General features: G+C 44.3%; 1 long non-coding RNA gene across 1 annotated transcript; it reads right to left on the bottom strand.

Moving 5' to 3' along the window:
- Positions 1 to 3,655: 3,655 nt before the first annotated feature.
- On the bottom strand, positions 3,656 to 4,049 carry LOC115182859 (uncharacterized). Its single transcript, XR_003873901.1, has 2 exons — positions 4,010 to 4,049; positions 3,656 to 3,831 (listed from the first exon to the last, which is right to left on the bottom strand). It is a non-coding gene; the product is annotated as an uncharacterized LOC115182859 (long non-coding RNA).
- Positions 4,050 to 17,411: the final 13,362 nt, after the last annotated feature.

The raw sequence follows: 17,411 nt of genomic DNA on the forward strand, positions 1-17,411 counted from the left end.
CAGCTGTGATCAGGTTAGAAGAGAATGACTCCTCAACCCAAGAGGTCCTGGAGCAGCTGTGATCAGGTTAGAAGAGAATGACTCCTCAACCCAAGAGGTCCTGGAGCAGCTGTGATCAGGTTAGAAGAGAATGACTCCTCAACCCAAGAGGCCCTGGAGCAGCTGTGATCAGGTTAGAAGAGAATGACTCCTCAACCCAAGAGGCCCTGGAGCAGCTGTGATCAGGTTAGAAGATAATGACTCCTCAACCCAAGAGGCCCTGGAGCAGCTGTGATCAGGTTAGAAGAGAATGACTCCTCAACCCAAGAGTCCCTGGAGCAGCTGTGATCAGGTTAGAAGAGAATGACTCCTCAACCCAAGAGGCCCTGGAGCAGCTGTGATCAGGTTAGAAGAGAATGACTCCTCAACCCAAGAGGCCCTGGAGCAGCTGTGATCAGGTTAGAAGAGAATGACTCCTCAACCCAAGAGGCCCTGGAGCAGCTGTGATCAGGTTAGAAGAGAATGACTCCTCAACCCAAGAGGTCCTGGAGCAGCTGTGAGAGAGCATCAGTGTGGAAGCATTTGGGGAAATTTAAAGAAGGTTTCCTGGTAAAGAGGATTGTCTGTTACGTAAAGGGTCAGAGCCACTGAGTGGACAAAATATTAAGGATACCTTCCTAATATTGAGTTACGCCTGGTCAGTTTGTCATGGAAAGAAAGGTGTCCTTCATGTTTTGTGTAAATTACATAATAATTATACATTTATGGATTGTTTAATGTAGCCTATTGTTTTCTCTTTATTCAACCTGCCATCTACCCACCTGGGGACTGAGGGTTATGAGAGAACCCCCACATCACTAGCTTCTCTTTATTCAACCTGCCATCTACCCACCTGGGGACTGAGGGTTATGAGAGAACCCCCACATCACTAGCTTCTCTTTATTTAACCTGCCATCTACCCACCTGGGGACTGAGGGTTATGAGAGAACCCCCACATCACTAGCTTCTCTTTATTCAACCTGCCATCTACCCACCTGGGGACTGAGGGTTATGAGAGAACCCCCACATCACTAGCTTCTCTTTATTCAACCTGCCATCTACCCACCTGGGGACTGAGGGTTATGAGAGAACCCCCACATCACTAGCTTCTCTTTATTCAACCTGCCATCTACCCACCTGGGGACTGAGGGTTATGAGAGAACCCCCACATCACTAGCTTGCATGTTCTGCAGCCTTGTAAAGATAAGGAGGGGACGACTGGGAGGCAGGTTGGTATTTATTGTCATGAATCTTGCCCTGGAGGCAGGTTGGCATTTATTGTCATGAATCTTGCCCTGGAGGCAGGTTGGCATTTATTGTCATGAATCTTGCCCTGGAGGCAGGTTGGCATTTATTGTCATGAATCTTGTTCTGGAGGCAGGTTGGCATTTATTGTCATGAATCTTGCCCTGGAGGCAGTTCAGCAAAGTATTCCCTAGCTGGCACAGGCACAAAGTAATACAATCAGATTTTAATCCTAACCTCAACCCTAACCACACTGCTAATCCTTCCCTTAAATTAAGACCATAAAACAACATTATTTTCCACAGCCAATTCTGACTTTGCAGCTGACATATCTAGAGGAAATCGCACAGCTCTGCCTCCAGGTCAAGATTCATGACAAACGTCAACATGAGACAGGAAGAAGCAATGTAAAAATCAATAACGAAATTGTTTTCACAATTAACCTGCTTTTTCTTGTTTCAAGTTTGTTTTATTATGAAAAGTACAATATAACCATGTATACTTGTACAACTATGGAGCGTATGTCCACATATAATTGTACAATTTGTTTTTCCAACATAAAAGACAAGAAATGATCACATTGGTATTTTAACAGTGTTATTGTAAGAGTTTAAATGTTTAAACAGAGGATACATCTAAAACAGGATAAAACAAGTGCAGTATGTTGTGAGAATGTTACTTTAACGTTGACTCATAACGTCACACTATAACTTCATGGGAGTCTTGTGGAAAGACTGCATGTTGTTTTGGGTGGATTGAGTGACGTCTTCGTCTTCATCAACATTGTGCAGAATATTCCGGTAATATTTTCACCTCTTGTCAGCTGCAGACATTCATAAGGAGTTCCAGTAGTTTATTTGTCATTTGCAGGTATTAAAAGTAATACATACATTGTAATTCCTTGTTGGATCTCTCTCACATACAGGACAGTACATACCAGAGGAGGCTGCTGAGGGGAGGACGGCTCATAATAATGTCTGGAACAGAGTGAATGAAATGGAACACATTGTGTGCGTGTCCAGTGTGTGTGTGTGTGTGTGTGTGTGTGTGTGTGTGTGTGTGTGTGTGTGTGTGTGTGTGTGTGTGTGTGTGTGTGTGTGTGTGTGTGTGTGTGTGAGTCCAGTGTGTGTGTGTCAGTGTGTCAGTGTGTGTGTGTCCAATGTGTGTGTTTCCAGTGTGTGTGTGTGTGTGTGTCCAGTGTGTGTGTATCCAGTGTATGTGTGTGTCCAGTGTGTGTGTGTGTTGAGTGTGTGTGTCCGTTGTGCGTGTCCAGTGTGTGTCTGTCCAGTGTGTGTGTCCGTCCAGTGTGTGTGTCCGTCCAGTGTGTCCAGTGTGTGTGTGTTTGAGTGTGTGTCTCAGTGTGTGTGTGTGTGTGTGTGTGTGTGTCCAATGTGTGTGTGTGTGTCCAGTGTGTGTGTGTGTGTGTGTGTCCAGTGTGTGTGTGTTTGTGTGTGTGTGTGTGTGTCCAGTGTGTGTGGGTGTCCGTGTGTGCTTCCAGTGTGTGTGTGTGTGTGTGTGTGTGTGTGTGTGTGTGTGTGTGTGTGTGTGTGTGTGTGTGTGTGTGTGTGTGTGTGTGTGTGTCGGGTTATTATTTCAGGGACACTGAGGATTCAACATCATCAACCCTAAACCCTGGGTAGAGGGGCTCAGTGAATGTGGAGGTGAATGTGTTCAGGTGGGTCAGTGTGTTAGAGGAGGCTCTATAGAAGGACAGAGTGCCGGCTGGCCAGTCCAGATACACTCCTACTCTGTGGGAGCTGGAGGGGGGGACGTCTATGGTAGTGGGATTATTATTGTGCCAGGCAATGTATCTGTTGTCATAGCAGAACAGACTCCAGGACTGGTCATTCCATCCAAGACCACAGTCATTAACACTTCCTCTCCTGTTGATTCCTTTATATGTCACTACTATACCAGCCCCCCCACTCCACTCTACCTCCCAGTAACAGAGCCCAGTCAGACCCTCTCTACACAGCACCTGTTTAAGGTCCTCAAATCTCTCTGGGTGATCAGGATACAGCTGCTTCTCTCTCCTACATGTCACCTTTCTGTTCTCCTCAGACAGAGAGAGGAGTCTGTCTACTGTGTTTAGGTCCAGTGTGAGATCACAGACATCTGATGGATGAAACCAGACACAATATTAGAAATCATCATCATTCACATTAGAATGTTAACTCACTTTTCACTAATTCATTTAATGTAGATGTTTCTAGGTATCAAAAGGAGAAGTTAAGGTAACTTGAGACTTGTTGAATGATCACATGTTATACTGTATGGTAATATAAAACACACTTATTCACAATAATTACACACAGACACACACACACACACACACACACACACACACACACACACATACACCGACTCAAACAGTGTCCCTGATTTTTGCTTCTGTAGAACTACGGCTGATATTTAATATGACCTTTAATTAATATAATAAGTAAGTAATGATGGTGGTCTTTGACTTAACTTGAATTAAGACTTATTCTTAGTCATATTCTTCACAGCAGTCAACACTCACATTTTCTAAGCCCAGGTTTCATTGTGAACTCTCCACCATGTTTCACACTGTAGCGGTAAGCAGAAAAACAGACAGTCATTGAGGGATACACCTGAACTCTCTCACACAGGACACACACACACACAGCATATAACTTTGTCCAAGTGTTGGTAAGAATGTTTGTCTTAACTAGCCTGAAAAGTAAAACATGTCTGATATGAACATTGACGTAAACCCTCTACATACTTGAGTTTCTCCAGTCTGCAGTGTGGATCCTCCAGTCCAGCAGAGAGCAGTCTGACTCCTGAGTCTCCTGGGTGATTGTAGCTCAGGTCCAGCTCTCTCAGGTGTGAGGGGTTTGACCTCAGAGCTGAGACCAGAGAAGCACAGCCTTCCTCTGTGACTAGACAGCGTGACAGCCTGCAAAGAGTCAAATCATATTAAAATCACACTTCTTATTCATTGGTGGTGAAGATAGTGGCAGTACATTTTTAGATATATCAGTGTCCTGAAACCTGCCATATCTATTCATAAATTAATCTATCATTATTATAAATGATCATAATATTGCTTGTAGAGAGAAAAATGATCCTATATCATAATGAATCAGATTACATGGAGAGGGGGGACCTGATCCTAGATCATAATGAATCAGATTACATGGAGAGGGGGGACCTGATCCTATATCATAATGAATCAGATTACATGGAGAGGAGGGACCTGATCCTAGATCATAATGAATCAGATTACATGGAGAGGGGGGACCTGATCTTAGATCATAATGAATCAGATTACATGGAGAGGGGGGACCTGATCCTAGATCATAATGAATAAGATTACATACTAAATGACTACTGATGACGGATCAGCACCTAGAGAAAAGTCACACTCAAAATTAAAGTGGAAAACCACACTACAGGCTGATCCAATTTTGATGTAATGTCCTTAAAACAAGTCAAAATGAGGCTCAGTAGTGTGTGCCTGTATGACCTCCCTACAACGCCTGGGCATGCTCCTGATGAGGTGGTGGATGGTCTCCTGAGGGATCTCCTCCCAGACCTGGACTAAAGCATCCGCCAACTCCTGGACAGTCTGTGGTGCAACATGGCATTGGTGGATGGAGCGAGACATGATGTCCCAGATGTGCTCAATTGTATTCAGGTCTGGGGAACGGGCGGGCCAGTCCATAGCATCAATGCCTTCCTCTTGCAGGAACTGCTGACACACTCAAGCCACATGAGGTCTAGCATTGTCTTGCATTAGGAGGAACCCAGGGCCAACCGCACCAGCATATGGTCTCACAAGGGGTCTGAGGATCTCATCTCGGTACCTAATGGCAGTCAGGCTACCTCTGGCGAGCACATGGAGGGCTGTGCGGCCCCCCAAAGAAATGCCACCCCACACCATGACTGACCCACCGCCAAACCGGTCATGCTGGAGGATGTTGCAGGCAGCAGAACGTTCTCCACGGCGTCTCCAGACTCTGTGACATCTGTCACATGTGCTCAGTGTGAACCTGCTTTCATTTGTGAAGAGCACAGGGCGCCAGTGGCGAATTTGCCAATCTTGGTGTTCTCTGGCAAATGCCAAACGTCCTGCACGGTGTTGGGCTGTAAGCACAACCCCCACCTGTGGACGTCGGGCCCTCATACCACCCTCATGGAGTCTGTTTCTGACCGTTTGAGCAGACACATGCACATCTGTGGCCTGCTGGAGGTCGTTTTGCAGGGCTCTGGCAGTGCTCCTCCAGCTCCTCCTTGCACAAAGGCGGAGGTAGCGGTCCTGCTGCTGGGTTGTTGCCCTCCTACGGCCTCCTCCACGTCTCCTGATGTACTGGCCTGTATCCTGGTAGCCCCTCCATGCTCTGGACACTACACTGACAGACACAGCAAACCTTCTTGCCACAGCTCGCATTGATGTGCCATCCTGGATGAGCTGCACTACCTGAGCCACTTGTGTGGGTTGTAGACTCCGTCTCATGCTACCACTAGAGTGAAAGCACCGCCAGCATTCAAAAGTGACCAAAACATCACCCAGGAAGCATAGGAACTGAGAAGTGGTCTGTGGTCACCACCTGCAGAACCACTCCTTTATTGGGGGTGTCTTGCAAATTGCCTATAATTTCCACCTGTTGTCTATTCCATTTGCACAACAGCATGTGAAATTTATTGTCAATCAGTGTTGCTTCCTAAGTGGACAGTTTGATTTCACAGAAGTGTGATTGACTTGGAGTTACATTGTGTTGTTTAAGTGTTCCCTTTATTTTTTTGAGCAGTGTATATGCATAGTCACTTTAACTATACATTCATGTACATACTACCTTAATAGGCCCGACCAACCAGTGCCCCCGCACATTGTTAATGTTGGCTATCTGCATTGTGTCCCGCTACCCGCTACCCACCACCCGCCAACCCCTCTTTTAAGCTACTGCTACTCTCTGTTCATCATATATGTATAGTCATTCTAACCATATCTACATGTATATACTACCTCAATCAGCCCGACTAACCGGTGCCTGCATACTGTATAGCCTCGCTACTGTTATTTTTCACTGTCTTTTTACTGTTGTTTTTATTTATTTCCTTTTCTTCACTATTGGTTAGAGCCTGTAAGTAAGCATTTCACTTTTATTATTCAAAAACTAAAAATACCGTCAAATACCGTCATACAGTTCATTTCTTTTAAAATACTGTGATGTAATATTTTGGCCATATCGCTCAGCCCTAGTGTGTGTGTGTGTGTGTGTTCATTGAGTGATACACGTGCAAACACACACTGGATAGATACAGGACAAACTGGACACACACACAGGACACACACACACACACACAGGACACATACAGGACACACACAGACACACACACACACACACAGGACACAAACACACACTGGACACAAACACATTGGACACACATACACACTGGACACACACACACTGAGCAAATACAGGACACACACACAGGACACACATACACACATGCACACACACAGGACACACACACACAGTTCAAAATGCTGCAACATAGCGCCAAATGTAAAACTGTAAACTTCACTTTCCAAACACATATGGTGTGGACTATATGTGTCTGGTAAACACATGTGGATCTGGTGAACAGTTATCACTTGTTGACCAACTACAGGAATACTGACCTCAGAGTCTCCAGTTTACAGTGGGGATTCCCCAGTCCAGCAGAGAGCAGCTTCACTCCTGAATCCTTCAGGTCATTGTTACTCAGGTCCAGCTCTCTCAGGTGTGAGGGGTTTGACTTCAGAGCTGAGACCAGAGAAGCACAGCCTTCCTCTGTGACTCCACAGTCTGACAGCCTGACAAAGAGATCATCATGAATTCACAAACACACTGTTAAATTAACGAGTAGTTAGAAGGACAATGGAAGATGCATTTGGTTTATTCTCTCAAACAACATATAGATTAATCTTCCGTCTCCTACAACTGTATGGTCATATTGTTTTATTATGTGAACACCAATGCACTGATTTCAGTTACTGGCCCAACACTCTAATCACTAGACTATCTGCCGTCGCGCTTTTGATACTTAAGTTTATTTAAAACCAAATACTTTTAGACTTTTACTCAAGTAGTATTTTACTGGGTGACTTTAACTTTACTTGAGTAATTTTCTATTAACGTGTCTTTACTTTTACTCAAGTATGACAACTGGGTACTTTTTACACCACTGTAATTGAGTGGAAATGCAGAAATGATGAAAGTGCTGACATTTTTTGGGGTTGAAGTTGAATTGAGAAGTATAAACCAATCAGAAACGAGAAAGACTCATTGAAATCACTTAGAATGTATATGTGTTGCCACCCTGGGATCACTCACTACCCATAAAGCACCCTGGGATCACTCACTACCCATAAAGCACCCTGGGATCACTCACTACCCATAAAGCACCCTGGAATCACTCACTACTCATAAAGCACCCTGGAATCACTAACTACTCATAAAGCACCCTGGAATCACTAACTACTCATAAAGCCCCCTGGGATCACTAACTACTCATAAAGCCCCTGGGATCACTAACTACTCATAAAGCACCCTGGGATCACTCACTACTCATAAAGCCCCCTGGGATCACTCACTACTCATAAAGCCCCCTTGGGATCACTAACTGCTCATAAAGCCCCCTGGGGTCACTCACTACTCATAAAGCACCCTGGAATCACTCACTACTCATAAAGCACCCTGGGATCACTCACTACTCATAAAGTACCCTGGGATCACTCACTACTCATAAAGCACCCTGGGATCACTCACTACTCATAAAGCACCCTGGGATCGCTCACTACTCATAAAGCATCCTGGGATCACTCACTACTCATAAAGCACCCTGGGATCACTCACTACTCATAAAGCACCCTGGGATCACTCACTACTCATAAAGCACCCTGGGATCACTCACTACTCATAAAGCACCCTGACATCACTCACTACTCATAAACCACCCTGAGATCACTCACTACTCATAAAGCACCCTGAGATCACTCACTACTCATAAACCACCCTGGGATCACTCACTACTCATAAAGCACCCTGAGATCACTCACTACTCATGAAGCACCCTGAGATCACTCACTACTCATAAAGCACCCTGGGATCACTCACTACTCATAAAGCACCCTGGGATCACTCACTACTCATAAAGCACCCTGAGATCACTCACTACTCATAAACCACCCTGGGATCACTCACTACTCATAAACCACCCTGGGATCACTCACTACTCATAAAGCACCCTGGGATCACTCACTACTCATAAACCACCCTGGGATCACTCACTACTCATAAAGCACCCTGGGATCACTCACTACTCATAAAGCACCCTGGGATCACTCACTACTCATAAAGAAAATGTACAACTTTTACTATTCAAAAACTAAAAATACCGTCACATTTATTTTGAAATACGGTGATGTAATATTTTGGCCATATCGCCCAGCCCTAGTGTGTGTGTGTGAGTTCATTAAGTGATACACATGTACACACACGCACACACACACACTGGACATACACACACACTGGACGCACACACAGGACACACACACAGGACAAACTGGACACACACACACAGGACACACACACACACACACTGGACACACACACACTGGACACACACACACACACACTGGACACACACACACACACACACACACACACACACACACACACACACACACACACACACACACACACACACACACACACACACACACACACATAGGACACACACACACACATACTGGACACACACACACACACACAGGACACACACACTGGACACACACACACACACAGGACACACACACACATACAATTTTCAAAATTCTGGAGCATAGCGCAAGCTTGATGTAATCACTGCAGGCATGGAATATGGGACCAAATACTAAACTTATGACTACTTTAATACAATATAAGTGAATTTGTCCAAATAATTTAGACTTTTTCAAATGGGAGAACTAAATACATAAAGTGCTTTCCTTTCTTAACAGTAACACAGCTATGTATGAAAATACCCTCAAATAAAAGGTGACATTCTGTACTGTCACCTAATATGAAACATCTCAAATCCAAAATGCTGGAGCATAGCACCACATTTAAAACTGTAAGCTTCACTGTCCAAACACATATGGTGTGGACTGTGTGCCTGGTAAACACACGTGGATCTGGTGAACAGTTATCACTTGTTGACTAACTACAGGAATACTGACCTCAGAGTCTCCAGTCTGCAGTGTGGATCCTCCAGTCCAGCAGAGAGCAGCTCCACTCCTGAATCCTTCAGGTCATTGTTACTCAGGTCCAGCTCTCTCGGGTGTGAGGGGTTTGACCTCAGAGCTGAGACCAGAGAAGCACAGCCTTTCTCTGTGACTCCACAGCCTGACAGCCTGACAAAGAGATCATCATGACTTCACAAACACACTGTTAATTTAACGAGTAGTGTAGAAGGACAATGGAAGATGCATTTGGTTCATTCTTTTAAACAACACATAGATTCATCTTCCTTTTCCTAGAATTGTATGGTCATAATGTTATATTAATGTGAACACCAATGCACTGATTCAATATGTTGTTCAATATAATGTTATATACATATTATAATACATATTTTTCACTAAACTTAATATTTCTTCCTGATGATTAGTTAAATATCATTTTATGTACTCACAGAACAGCTCTGGAGGCTTTGACCACTGGCAGCAGCCTCAGAAGACCTTCCTCTGATCTGGAGTATTTCTTCAGGTCAAACACATCCAGCTCCTTTTCTGAAGTCAGCAACACAAAGACCAGAGCTGACCACTGTCCAGGTGAGAGTTCTTCACTGGAGACACTTCCTGATCTCACGTAGCTTTGGATCTCCTCCACTAGAGAATGGTCATTCAGTTCATTCAGACAGTGGAACAGATTGATGCTCCTCTCTGGAGAGGGATTCTCCCTGATCTTCTCCTTGATGTACTTGACTGTCTCTTCATGGCTCTTTGAGCTGCTTCTTGTCTTTGTCAGTAGACCTTGTAAGTGCTTCTGATTGGACTCCAGTGAGAGGCCCAGAAGGAAGCGGAGGAACAGGTCCAGGTTTCCTGTCTCACTTTGTAAGGCTTTATCCACAGCACTCTTGTAGAAAGTAACTTCAGGCTCGTCTTTTGTTTGCTGTTTGTCCATTAGATTCTCATTGTTGTTGATGAATGAGAGGAACACATATACAGCAGCCAGAAACTCCTGAATGCTCAGATGAACAAAGCAGTACACCTTGTCTTGGTACAGAACACATTCCTCTCTAAAGAGCTGTGTGCACAATCCTGAGTACACTGAGGCTTCATTGACATCAATGCCAGCCTCTTTCAGGTCTTCTTCATAGAAAATCAGATTGCCATTCACAAGCTGTTGAAAGGCCAGTTTTCCCAGTGACAGAATGCTCTCTTTATTCCAGTGTGGACCTGTCTCTTCTTTCCCAAGATACTTTTCATTTTTCTGTTTGGTATGAAACACCACAAGGTGTGTGTACATCTCAGTCAGAGTCTTGGGCATCTCTTCTCTCTTATGTTTCAGCATGGGTTCAAGGACAATTGCTGAAATCCAACAGAAGACTGGAATGTGGCACATGATGTGGAGGCTCCTTGATGTCTTTATGTGTGAGATGATTCTGTTGGCCAGGTCCTCATCACTGAATCTCTTCCTGAAGTACTCCTCCTTCTGTGGGTCATTGAACCCTCGTACCTCTGTCACCTGGTCAACACACCCTGAAGGGATCTTATTGGCTGCTGCCGGTCGGGTAGTTATCCAGAGGAGAGCAGAGGGAAGCAGATTTCCCTTGATGAGATTTGTCAGCAGAATATCTACTGAGGTTGACTCTGTGACGTCCCAACAGATCTTGTTCTTCTGGAAGTCTAGGGGCAGTCGGCACTCATCCAGACCATCAAAGATGAACAGAACTTTGTACTTGTTGTAGTTGGAGATTCTTGATTGTTTGGTTTCCACTGAGAAGTGATTGAGAAGTTCAATCAAAGTGTGTTTGTCCCCTTTCATCAAATTCAGCTCCCGGAAAGGGAATGAAAATACAAATTGGACATCCTGATTTGCTTTTCCTTCAGCCCAGTCCAGAATGAACTTCTGCACAGAGACTGTTTTTCCAATGCCAGCGACTCCCTTTGTCAGCACAGTTCTGATACGTTTGTCTTGTCCAGTTAAGGGTTTGAAGATGTCGTTACATTTGATTGCAGTCTCTGGTCTTGCTTGTTTCCTGGTTGTTGTCTCAATCTGTCTCAGCTCATGTTCATTATTGACCTCTCCTGTTCCTCCCTCTGTGATGTAGAGCTCTGTGTAGATCTGATTGAGAAGTGTTGGGTTTCCTTGTTTAGCGATACCCTCAAATACACATTGAAACTTCTTCTTTAGATTAGATTTGAGTTCACGTTGGCAAATCACAGCAGGATCATCTGAATCTAGAAATAACACAGAAGATATTAATATTACGTCTGTTTTAATGCCTACAGTATTGTAGGACTGTTATAAAGTTTTACATTATAACAATTATTCTCTTAACTGACAGTATAAACGTGTAAATGTTTTCATAATGCATTACAGACTGGTGTGACTGATTATATTATTATTGGTATTATTGATGGTATAATTAATGTTGTCTCTCTCTCTCTCTCTAAATTATTAATCACCACAACACATCCCTGCTGCTACTTGATGAGGTCACTAGGTGTTGTGTTAAGGCTGCTACAATATCATTGAGTTACACAGCTACTTTAGCTGTACTTTAGCTACAGCTTTTAAATGTTATAAAACAGCATTCAACATGAGGCAGACAGATCTTACAGTTCTCCAGTGTGTCAGCGAGCTCCTTCTGGTTCATTTTCCTCAGGACGTGCAGTGTGATCTTCAGAGCCCCCTCTCTGGCACTGCTCTCCTGCTTCTCATCTTCAGCATCCACCACTTCCTCATCCTGCTTCTGACTCTCAAAGCCTTCTGGGAGTTCAGGACTAAGAATCCTCTTGAACATCTTCAGCTCGTTCTTCACAAATGTCATCATTTTCTCTTGAAGCAACTAAAATAAATCATGTAAATAAGTTAAGCAAGAGAAGAAATGCTTTATCATTAACACATGAATGAATAATTGACAGATCAACTTTACTTGAGGAAAACAAAAACAAAAACAAATGTTCAAAACAGGACCACATACACTGAATATAGAGTCCAGGTCTGTTTGATGACTCTGGGAAGACTGACCACTGAGAATCTCTAACCTCTCCTGTTGGTTTCTGTGGACAAAACATGAGATTACATCTCCTCATCCAGGGAGTACACACACACACACACACACACACACACACACACACACACACACACACACACACACACACACACACACACACACACACACAGACACAGTGTTGTTTAACTCACTGACCATGACCCATGAGTTCTTCTTACCTTTGTTCAGTAGTAAATTCTCCCTCTCTAAACTGTATAGGTAGACCCATAGACCGGTCACTCTTCATGGACACACAGCTGGGTACAGGGGAGGCTGGTCTCTCCTGCTTGATTGGTCTTCAACACAACAGAGACAAACATTACATCTCTCATCTACTCTGATCTCAGATGGGAAACATAAGAAGAGTTCCAAAATGCTATATATCACTTTACAGAAATGCTCGTAAATTTGCCTTTATTGTTTAAAAAAATTATGAAAGAGATTGGTGTGTTGTTTCACTATCTAATCATGGCATGGTAACTCTCAGAGTTAACACACTCAGGTCAGGGAGAGTTGGAGAGGCAGGTTTATGGTTCCCCCCTAGACTCTCAGGAGTTAAAACACTCAGGTCAGGGAGAGTTGGAGAGGCAGGTTTATGGTTCCCCCCTAGACTCTCAGGAGTTAACACACTCAGGTCAGGGAGAGATGGAGAGGCAGGTTTATGGTTCCCCCCTAGACTCTCAGGAGTTAAAACACTCAGGTCAGGGAGAGATGGAGAGGCAGGTTTATGGTTCCCCCCTAGACTCTCAGGAGTTAACACACTCAGGTCAGGGAGAGATGGAGAGGCAGGTTTATGGTTCCCCCCTAGACTCTCAGGAGTTAACACACTCAGGTCAGGGAGAGATGGAGAGGCAGGTTTATGGTTCCCCCCTAGACTCTCAGGAGTTAAAACACTCAGGTCAGGGAGAGATTGAGGGGCAGGTTTATGGTTCCCCCCTAGACTCTCAGGAGTTAAAACACTCAGGTCAGGGAGAGTTGGAGAGGCAGGTTAATGGTTCCCCCCAGACGCTCAGGCTCTGGTTGTGGGGGATGTTCAGCTTAGGGTTGTGAGGTGCTATTAACAGTCACCCTTTGGAATTCGTAAAAGAGCTGTTTCCCAAAACCATCAATAACGTTGCACTTGGAAAATGCTCGTAATCTAACACCTGCATCAGACCACTAGAACAGCTGAGTAATCTACCTCCTGTCTCAGACCACTAGAACAGCTGAGTAATCTACCTCCTGTCTCAGACCACTAGAACAGCTGAGTAATCTACCTCCTGCCTCAGACCACTAGAACAGCTGTGTAATCTACCTCCTGTCTCAGACCACTAGAACAGCTGAGTAATCTACCTCCTGTCTCAGACCACTAGAACAGCTGAGTAATCTACCTCCTGTCTCAGACCACTAGAACAGCTGAGTAATCTACCTCCTGTCTCAGACCACTAGAACAGCTGAGTAATCTACCTCCTGTCTCAGACCACTAGAACAGCTGAGTAATCTACCTCCTGTCTCAGACCACTAGAACAGCTGAGTAATCTACCTCCTCCCTCAGACCACTAGAACAGCTGAGTAATCTACCTCCTGTCTCAGACCACTAGAACAGCTGAGTAATCTACCTCTTGCCTCAGACCACTAGAACAGCTGAGTAATCTACCTCCTGTCTCAGACCACTAGAACAGCTGAGTAATCTACCTCCTGCCTCAGACCACTAGAACAGCTGAGTAATCTACCTCCTCCCTCAGACCACTAGAACAGCTGAGTAATCTACCTCCTGGCTCAGACCACTAGAACAGCTGAGTAATCTCCCTCCTTCCTCAGACCACTAGAACAGCTGAGTAATCTACCTCCTGTCTCAGACCACTAGAACAGCTGAGTAATCTACCTCCTCCTGTCTCAGACCACTAAAACAGCTGAGTAATCTACCTCCTGTCTCAGACCACTAGAACAGCTGAGTAATCTACCTCCTCCCTCAGACCACTAGAACAGCTGAGTAATCTACCTCCTGTCTCAGACCACTAGAACAGCTGAGTAATCTACCTCCTGTCTCAGACCACTAGAACAGCTGAGTAATCTACCTCCTGTCTCAGACCACTAGAACAGCTGAGTAATCTACCTCCTCCCTCAGACCACTAGAACAGCTGAGTAATCTACCTCCTCCCTCAGACCACTAGAACAGCTGAGTAATCTACCTCCTGTCTCAGACCACTAGAACAGCTGAGTAATCTACCTCCTGTCTCAGACCACTAGAACAGCTGAGTAATCTACCTCCTTTCTCAGATCACTAGAACAGCTGAGTAATCTATCTCCTGTCTCAGACCACTAGAACAGCTGAGTAATCTACCTCCTGTCTCAGATCACTAGAACAGCTGAGTAATCTACCTCCTGTCTCAGACCACTAGAACAGCTGAGTAATCTACCTCCTGCCTCAGACCACTAGAACAGCTGAGTAATCTACCACCTGTCTCAGACCACTAGAACAGCTGAGTAATCTACCTCCTCCCACAGACCACTAGAACAGCTGAGTAATCTACCTCCTGTCTCAGACCACTAGAACAGCTGAGTAATCTACCTCCTCCCTCAGACCACTAGAACAGTTGAGTAATCTACCTCCTACCTCAGACCACTAGAACAGCTGAGTAATCTACCTCCTCCCTCAGACAACTAGAACAGCTGAGTAATCTACCTCCTCCCTCAGACCACTAGAACAGCTGAGTAATCTACCTCCTGTCTCAGACCACTAGAACAGCTGAGTAATCTACCTCCTGTCTCAGACCACTAGAACAGCTGAGTAATCTACCTCCTGCCTCAGACCACTAGAACAGCTGAGTAATCTACCTCCTCCTGTCTCAGACCACTAGAACAGCTGAGTAATCTACCTCCTGTCTCAGACCACTAGAACAGCTGAGTAATCTACCTCCTGCCTCAGACCACTAGAACAGCTGAGTAATCTACCTCCTGCCTCAGATCACTAGAACAGCTGAGTGTGTTGTTAGTTGCTTTGATAAACATACAATCATATGGTTTATCAGTCTCTCTGTGACTGCCGACTGCAGAACAACGTTGACTACAAATACAAAGTTGCAAATGTCTTTGCAATTGATTCAAACAAGGGACGTATACAAATTTGCTTCAAATGAAAACTGAGATGACTGCATTAAAATATAAACAGTAGGCTATAGGTTTATTACAATCATATTGTTCAGTATATTGATTTCTATTTTACTACTTGTAGGCTACTGTCTGTAATTTGTCTGAATATATTTCATGATGTATCCTAACATGAACACAATGATGTTCCAAATCTGTGCTTTAGTGCGTTTTTATTGGGTAAGCATTAGAATAAGCCTCCTCAATATTTACAGCCATAGGTGATAATAGATGCTGATCCGTGGTCAGTATTGTTCAATAATTACAATGTTAAGGAAGGATTTGAATGGAGAAACTGATCTGAGAACAGTGTTCCCTTTCTTTCCTTCCTATCAGTATTGATACATGCTCCACCAGACGTGATACCTTTTAGTGCTGCTAATCCAGTTTCTGCTGGTCTGCCTGCGGATATGGAACTCTGCCCAGTTCACCAGACGTGCTACATTGCCCTTGTACCTTGTAAATGACAAAAAGGAAATAGTAACACAAAATAACAATAGTGAGACTATAAGGAGTACCAGTACTGAGTCAATGTGCAGGAGTACCAGGTAGTTGAGGTAATAATGAGGCTATAAGGAGAACCAGTACTGAGTCAATGTGCAGGGGTACCAGGTAGTTGAGGTAATAATGAGACTATAAGGAGTACCAGAACTGAGTCAATGTGCAGGGGTACCAGGTAGTTGAGGTAATAATGAGACTATAAGGAGTACCTGTACTGAGTCAATGTCCAGGGGTACCAGGTAGTTGAGGTAATAATGAGACTATAAGGAGTACCAGTACTGAGTCAATGTGCAGGGGTACCAGGTAGTTGAGGTAATAATGAGACTATAAGGAGTACCAGTACTGAGTCAATGTGCAGGGGTACAAGGTAGTTGAGGTAATAATGAGACTATAAGGAGTACCAGTACTGAGTCAATGTGCAGGGGTACCAGGTAGTTGAGGTAATAATGAGACTATAAGGAGTACCTGTACTGAGTCAATGTGCAGGGGTACCAGGTAGTTGAGGTAATAATGAGACTATAAGGAGTACCAGTACTGAGTCAATGTGCAGGGGTACCAGGTAGTTGAGGTAATAATGAGACTATAAGGAGTACCACTACTGAGTCAATGTGCAGGGGTACCAGGTAGTTGAGGTAATAATGAGACTATAAGGAGTACCAGTACTGAGTCAATGTGCAGGGGTACCAGGTAGTTGAGGTAATAATGAGACTATAAGGAGTACCAGTACTGAGTCAATGTGCAGGGGTACCAGGTAGTTGAGGTAATTATGAGACTATACGGAGTACCAGTACTGAGTCAAAGTGCAGGGGTACCAGGTAGTTGAGGTAATATGTACATGTAAGTAAAACTGATTAGGCTATCAGGATAGAGATTATATCTCTTCATCCAGGGAGAACACACACACACACACACACACACACACACACACACACACACACACACACACACACACACACACACACACACACACACACACACACACACACACACACACACACACACAGGGAGGGAACGTTGTGTTTGTTTAATATTGTTTTAGGACTATGAAAATGGACAGAAGGATTAGCCTATGGATTATGAAAACAACCAAAATAAATGTGAAAATGGGAGAGGAGAAATGACTAGAGACAGTGTTGTTTAACTCACTGACCATGACCCATGAGTTCTTCTTACCTTTGTTCAGTCGAAAAGTCTCCCTCTCTAAACTCTATAGGTTGACGCAAAGACTGGTCACTCTTCATGGA

The sequence above is a fragment of the Salmo trutta genome, unplaced genomic scaffold, assembly GCF_901001165.1.
Source record: "Salmo trutta unplaced genomic scaffold, fSalTru1.1, whole genome shotgun sequence".
Classification (NCBI taxonomy): domain Eukaryota; kingdom Metazoa; phylum Chordata; class Actinopteri; order Salmoniformes; family Salmonidae; genus Salmo; species Salmo trutta.